At 36.7% G+C, this 7,596-nt stretch overlaps 1 long non-coding RNA gene across 1 annotated transcript; it reads left to right on the top strand.

The window, feature by feature from the left end:
- Window positions 1–292: 292 nt before the first annotated feature.
- Window positions 293–6,530, top strand: LOC121527841. Its single transcript, XR_005993445.1, has 3 exons — window positions 293–391; window positions 3,913–4,182; window positions 6,356–6,530. It is a non-coding gene; the product is annotated as an uncharacterized LOC121527841 (long non-coding RNA).
- Window positions 6,531–7,596: the final 1,066 nt, after the last annotated feature.

The following is a 7,596-nucleotide window of genomic DNA, read 5'->3' as shown; positions in this document are numbered from 1 at the left end:
TATAGATCATACATACCTACAGATGGTTATTTCAGTCCTTGTATTAGCATAAACAAACTGTCAATCATCATGAGACAGACTGAGAGACAATACTTGATTTTACTTTGTGTCAGACCATCTTATTTACATTTGCATTACATGTTACACTCAGCAAAATCTGAATAGCCTGTGTGTTAAAAAATCATTCCCGTCTGAGCGGTCCTCTCGGTCAAACCTGTTTAACCTGAAAACACACCTGCTGAGTTCATCGGGCTCAGGCTGACACGCTTGTTGTTCAGAAGAGTTTGTGTCTTTGACGGTGAGGGAGGGTGTGTTTCTGCTCTCCTTTAAGTAAAAGTCTACTCTATAAAAAGATAAGATTGGAACCAAGAGCTGACTCTGAAAGCAAAGGGTAAGACCATTACTCTTTTTTTATTCTCTTAATGGCTGTCTATCACTTCCATTCCCAAGTCTCTTTCCATGCCGGAGAGCCTGATGGAATTTCATTACTTAAGATTGAAAACCAATAGAGTTTTGAGAGCAAAATAAGATGGAAAGGTGTGCCCAAAAATGCTGCTGTACCCTCCGAATGCCAGCAATCTAATTTACTGCCAGTGGTAATAAACGAGGAGCCACTGCATGGCGCAGATAAGATGTTATTCCACCATCAGGGTTATCACTTAATATCTGATAATGTCTGCTGGGAGCAATTGTATCCGACACTTAAAACAGAAAGGGCTCAGCTCCCGGCAGGAGGGATGATCATCACTGTAGACGAATCATTAATCTGTCAAATCAATGAGACTTCACTTAATAAAAACGCTCATAAAGGGACTCAAGTTTAGACAGCTTTAATGTTTCACTTTGGTTGAGGAGGACTTCTCTTTAATAAAACTAAGCAGCAACACATAAAATACCCTAAGCTTTATTGCTTTAAAGGTAGTGGTTCTCGACCGGCAGGTAGGCACGCAAAAGTGGGTCATGAGGGTGTTTTTCAGTGGGTCCAGACATGTGCCAGGAAAAAATGTGGCTCATCTGATGAAATATAAAGCTGAATTTTCTGTAGCAGTGTCTTCTTCATAACAGAAGTGGGCTAACATTATTATAAGTAATACTGGCACTGATGTGCACAGGACAGGTGTGAGTGATTGACAGGTGTCCCTTCATTGACGGGATCAGTGCATGATGGGCTACTTAATGTGTCAGATTATCTGATCCAGGATCAGTAGAGTGTCGTCTGGTGATTTCAAAGAATTATCATAAAAATACATGACAAGGGGAGTCTTGCTCAGGACAAAAAAATTAGGCTCATAATACGGGACCTCCTGGGTTATATGGGACAGTTGGTAACTCTACCTTACTCTCTCCTTGAGTCAGTGACATGTTTGTCAAGGTATATCTGCTACAGTTGCTTGTTTTGTAAAGCTGATTTTTGAAGCGTAACTTTACTCTGAATTTTGTATTTCATCTAATGTAGCTATTTGGCTTCTCAATAGTCTAGATTCTGTGCCAGACATAAACTTGTTTTTAGCAACTATAGCCTTGGTGTTTAAAGTCGCATTGCTGTCTTTATCACCATATCATGTGTATGTCAGTAGCATAGTCTAATTATTAGCTGGCTTCACAACAAGTAATGAAAAACAGTTTGTTTTCAAGGAGAGGGAACTGAATTGTGAATATTTTGGCTTACTATGTTAAAAAGTTACTGCAATTTAATCCTGACCTAAATACAAGCATGGCACATAGCTAACAAACAAGCTAGCAACTCAGCTAACTCCTCTTTACCTGTCGTGCTGCCTGTCTCCATCTCTCACCAGGGAACGGAAGGCAAAAACAACAAGCACTTGCTGCAGACAGATATGAAAAGAGGACAAACGTGGTTTTGAAGAGGAGGACTTTTTTGCTCCTCTGCCTAAAAACTCGGCAACAACGAGAGTTTTGACTCGCCAGATATGTACTTGTTGGGTGTGAAACTTTGATAAAATCAACCGCAGTTCGAGAAAATATCCTCACAATTTCGCTCGGCGAATTTACGTTGCTGGTGTGGAAGCTAGCAATGACGTGCTACAGGTTTGAAAAATAAATGTTTTGTGGGAATTATTCACGTTTAATAATCTCATCTGGTATCCAAGGACATTAAGTCTGCCAAAGACTAACAGAAAAATCCATGAAATATATTTAAGACTGCTTTAATTGCCAACTTATAGCTTGCCCCTCCTGTCTCATAAGTCTGCTAATGATGCAATAAAAATCCCAGGTACATAGAAGAAACTACTGAGAAAGATACTAAAGATACTCTGTGAACACTTTCAGCTTCAAAAGCACGATAAGAAGTGAATTTGTGACCCAAATACAAGCTAGCAAACAAGCTAACAACAGCTCAGCTCCCTCCTTGAGTCACATGTCTGCTAAAGAGCAACAAAAAAACTACTGATATTTAGAAAACATGTAAATAATTTTATCAAGGTTTAATGGTTTAATTGAAAAGACCTCTGTGTATACTTTAGGCTGCAAAACCTTTATAAACAGGGAACTCATCATGCCTCTAAGCTATAGCACGTAATATAGGCTAACAACAGCTCAACTCACTTTCTCCTGATTAAGTCTGCTGAAAGCCACATAAAAATCAATCAAATATATAAAACTACTATTTTAATCACCAATATTGATACCAAGTCCTGGAGAGGAAGTAACTTCTATGACAACTTTCAGCTTTATAATTTTAATAATCATAACTTCAAACATACTAGAGCATAGAAACAGGTTAACATTAGCTTAGTTTGCCCCTCCTGTCTCATAAGTCTGCTAATGATGCAACAAAAATTCCTGGTATTTGGTAGAAAAAACAAGAAAAGATTCTGAAGATACTCTGTAAAAACTTTCAGATTGAAATTCATGATAAGAAGTGAACTTTTGACCTAAATACAAGCTAGCAAACAAGCTAACAACAGCTCAGCTTCCTCCTTGAGTCACATGTCTGCTAAAGAGCAACAAAAAACTACTGACGTTTAGAAAACGTAAATAATTTTATGAAGGTTTAATGGTTTTAATGAGGAGACCTCTGTGAATACTTTAGGCTGCAAAACATTCATAAACAGGGAAGTCATCATGCCCTTAAGCTAGCAGTTGAATACAGGCTAACAACAGCTCAACTTGCCACTACTGACTTGTAAGGCTGATGAGGAGAAACATTAAATAAATGTTATTTGTACAAAACTACCTTTATTAGTGTTTTTACATATTTTAGACCAATTAAAACCTAAAAGCAAGCAAGAATAGCACATTAGCTCACAACAGGCTAACCCTTTTGTCTGCCGTAGAGGAGGAAGACTGATTTTAGGTGTTGGACTGTTTCATTTTTGTAAATATTGTTTTTTTTTTTGTTTGTTTGTTTGTTTTGGAGAGCTGGAGACCGAGGGATTATTCTGAACTAACAAAACTCAGAGAATACGGAGATACTGATGTGTACATGTGCATTTTTTAGGACTTAGGGACTTTAAAATGGCAAAAAGGGAGTGCTATTTATATATTTCTTTGGGGTTATGTCATGGGGTATGCAAATATTTTTATGTTACAGTATGTTCTCATTCATATTCAAATGTCATCTTTTGAAAAGGTGTGAGGTAGGAATGTTCCCTGGGTAGCTGCAAACATTCCTGTAACTTTAGTCAGATGTGGGTGATAAAAAACACACACCCTGGAAGGTACGGCCCAGAAAAGCTGAATCACAGCATTCACCAGAGCTGCCAAGTCTCACCAAAGAAAACAGAATCACAGCATAGGACACTGGATACTTAATGCTGTTGTAAGCACAGCCTGTATTGTGAAGCCTGTAGTCGGCACACAATGCTGCTCATGCTCCTTCGTGTGAACTGCTGCTCATGTGGCACATACACTGTACAACATAACAGTCCTGCCTTTATGTCTCCACAGATCTGATCCTTCTGTCCTCTGGCTTTTTGTCCAACAAACACCTGAGCAACATGGGACGAGGTCAGAGCGAGGAGTGGGATGAAAAGCACCCCGACACGATACAGGCTCAGCCTCAGAGATACCCGGAAACGAGGAGTGAGAAAAAGGAGAGCAAGTGTCCCAAATGCTGCTTGAAATGCAGGGACTGTCTGATGAGCCCGGAGTGTGGACGGGCACTTCAGATCTCCAGCGTCATTGCTTGGTGTGGGATGTGCATCCGCATGTTTGTGTGTAAGTCTCACATGCTGTTTGCTAAAATACTGTGTTTAAATAAGTACAAGACACCCACATCTCCTCCAGCTGTACAAAAGTGAAGCCAAACTTGTGACAGGTGCTAACACATTATATTTGTGGTGTAATTTGGGACTGCGACGTTGCAAAAGGGGTCTGGTGCTTCCACCAACCTAGTCTAAAAATTTGGTTGTGTCCTATACCCATGCAGCCAGTCTACCAGTATAAAATGCTGAGGGATGCCACATCATGGTGCAGCGGACACCATCAGACATTTTACAGTATTAGCTATTTAAATTCTACCTCGTCCACTGTGTTTTACCAGTCGTCTCTTCCCTGCTAAAATTGGTCTGGGATATAAAGGGATATGTAACAAAGAAAATTTCATATTGAGGAAAAAACTGTTCGATATGTATTTTTCATTTTAAGTATGACTTATGTCCCATCTGCTAACATGGAGGCAGTAGGACAAGCCTGATTCAGTCAGGGGGCCGCTAGACTTTCATTTCTTTAGCATTTTAACAGGCCAGGGCTTACAGACTATGTCAAACATGCCTGATATGCACGTCTCACACATGGATAATCTGGGATGCGGGATGCTTTTCAAAAAAACAATGAAATTGAAAATGATTTAAAGTTGTATATTCATTGATTATTGTTACAAAATACATATACACTGAGGTTGTCAAAATTATATGTACATATATTTTTTAGAATCATGATTACAAGCATTATGTATGATGCTGTATACGGGTCACCATACGAGAACAAATAGAAGAGAGGACATTTTAAATTCTTTTAGGAATGAAGTTGCAATTTTTTAGGGAAAAAATCAAAGTTTTTGAGATTATGAAGTTCTTGCAGTAAATTAAAGTCAGAATTTCTTAATTTAAAAAGTAATTAACTAAGGAAGAAAAACTTACAAATTTCAGAGTTTCTAAAGTCTTGGCTTTTATGACATTGTAAGTCCAAAATGTAAAACAGTTGCTGGATAACCCCAGTTAACTTAATTGTTTATTCTAAGTCCAGATGATAATGATAATGTGATGATTCTGGACTAAAATCACAACTACTTCCTTATTGATCAGTGCTAGTAAGAAGAAGAATTTGATGAGGCTTTCTACAGCAGGACTTGTGCAAGGAAAACAGCTTCATCTGGTATGACTATCTTCCAAGCAGTATGTTAATTTTAACCCTGTGGTCTCAAAAGTTCAGTGTTTTGGTTCATGTAAATGTAAGTAAAAAATATCAATTTTTTCCCCCCTCATAATATACAGTATTTTAAGCTTAAATATTTCAGTTGTTTTCTCATATAATTAGCAGATCCTTGGTTTTTTTTTTTCACAGCGGCCCGAGTATGGATTTGTAATAATGGATAGTTTATCGTAGATTTTTGGCAAGAATTTATTAACTAAGTAAGCTATTATGTTTGGATTTTTTTCGGTGATTTTGACAAATAAAATGATGTTTAATTTTCCCAACTTAGTCCACTATTTTAAAACAGCTTTTGTTTCAGTTTATTTTTTTTGAAGTAAGAGTGGTTGGCTTTTGTTTGGATCAGGACCTGCTTTTATTTTGAAAGAAAATAAGGAACTTGAGATAGATCAAAGATTATGACAGGAACTAAAACACAGAAAAAGAAACTTGCCATGGTGAAATAAAGAAAAGTGAATGGTACATTTCTGAAAACACAGTGTGTAGGAGACTTTTGACCTGTCCAATGGGATAACTTTTTGAAGTGAACTGAGACATTAAGGAGCTGTTGTGGACTTATCTTACGACGCTGTGGCTTCAGGGAAACATTGCAGTACTGCAGTCAGAAGTGTAGTGAGAGGGACAAAAAAGCTTGTGATTAGTGCAATTAAAAAAAAAAATGTATCAATAATGACTTTGCAATTAACGCTGACAGCCTTAGTTATAACACAACAGTGATGTTTGTAGTCTGAGGGACCCTGAGGGAATTTCTGCTTTGGCCCCATCAGACTCTGATCCTCTATAGATGCACACACAGATGTGAAACCGTAATATCTGAAAGGTGAATGTGTGTTATTTCTGTGGATTTCCCCAAAAAATCACTGGAGCATGAATATCACCATACCTAATGCAATAGGGAAAATATTGTATCTTTTATCTCATTAATTTTAATATTTTTTTCTCATTTTTCCAATTACAGAACCCAGCTTTGGATCCCTGGACCTGCTTATCACCAGCTTTGCTGATTTTCTGCACCCTTCATGCTCCATGAAGCATGATTTTCTTCACTTCTGCACCTAAGATTCTCTTTTAGTCTTTTTTCCAAGCTTATTTATTTAAATTTAATCCATAGACAGTCTTTGTCTTGTACATACAACAATATTAGAGGACAAGCATTATGAAAGAATGTAACTTACCTTTGCAGGAGGGTTCATTTTGGAGCCTGTCTTATGTCTTGCTAATTAGCTGCAGTATGTAGTTAGTCTAAGTGAAATTATTGTAATATACAAATCAATGTTAAAGAAATTAAAGATGGACTTAAGTCTGTGTGAAGGACTCTTTAATGCCTTTAAACATCACAGAGGGGAAACATGTGGTAAGTGATGAAAACAAGAGTAAACCTGAAGTCAAACTTATTTACAGGTCAACGTGGATTCAATGAAATACCACTAAAATATTCTATCCTCCTAAAACCCTGCACACACACACGAGACGTTACGCTTTGCCTCTCTTACAGCATGATAATAATTTCTTCTGTTTAAATTTGTGAGATAACTGTCAGGAGTGTCTATTAAACTTAAGTCATTTACTTAAAATGTTGGAAGAATTGGCTTTGGCGTTTCAAGAACTTTCATGGAACTTTTAGGGAATGTGTTTGAAATCTTTTTGGTATTTTTAAGGGTATTTTGAGTATATTTTGGAGTTTCATTGAAATAAATAATTTGGCATCTTCATTTGAATTAGAGAAATCAATTTAGATATTCTAATTAATCTACTTAAAGTACTCATTTTGAAAATATAACTTATTCATTGACTCAAATGCTGCAGGTAATTAATCTATTTTCATGGAAATTTGGAAAATGTATGTAATTTTTTGGACTGATTTAATTTTTTTGGGGGGGGGGGGCTAATTTGCTATAAAAATTTTTAGTATCATGAAAATTTTGAAAATATATACAATGTGTAAATTTTTGAGAATTGGATTGTTAATTTGGTGAGGGGGGAAATTTTGACATTTTAAAGAATTTAGTGAAAAATTCAGGGGAATTTCTTTCTGTTTGGGGAGATTTTCCTCAAATCTGAGAAAATATCTATGAGAATATTTGATATTTTCTTTGAAATTTTTGGTTCTTTGCTTGGTCTTTTCAATGGAATATGAAACATTTGTTTGGATGTTCCAGACATTTTCATGGAAATCTTGGAAATGTATGTTTTTTTTTT

This window comes from Cheilinus undulatus, linkage group 20 (genome assembly GCF_018320785.1).
Source record: "Cheilinus undulatus linkage group 20, ASM1832078v1, whole genome shotgun sequence".
NCBI classification, from domain to species: domain Eukaryota; kingdom Metazoa; phylum Chordata; class Actinopteri; order Labriformes; family Labridae; genus Cheilinus; species Cheilinus undulatus.
The sequence above is the reverse complement of the archived record's forward strand: the minus strand, read 5'-3'. Positions and strand labels throughout refer to the sequence as shown.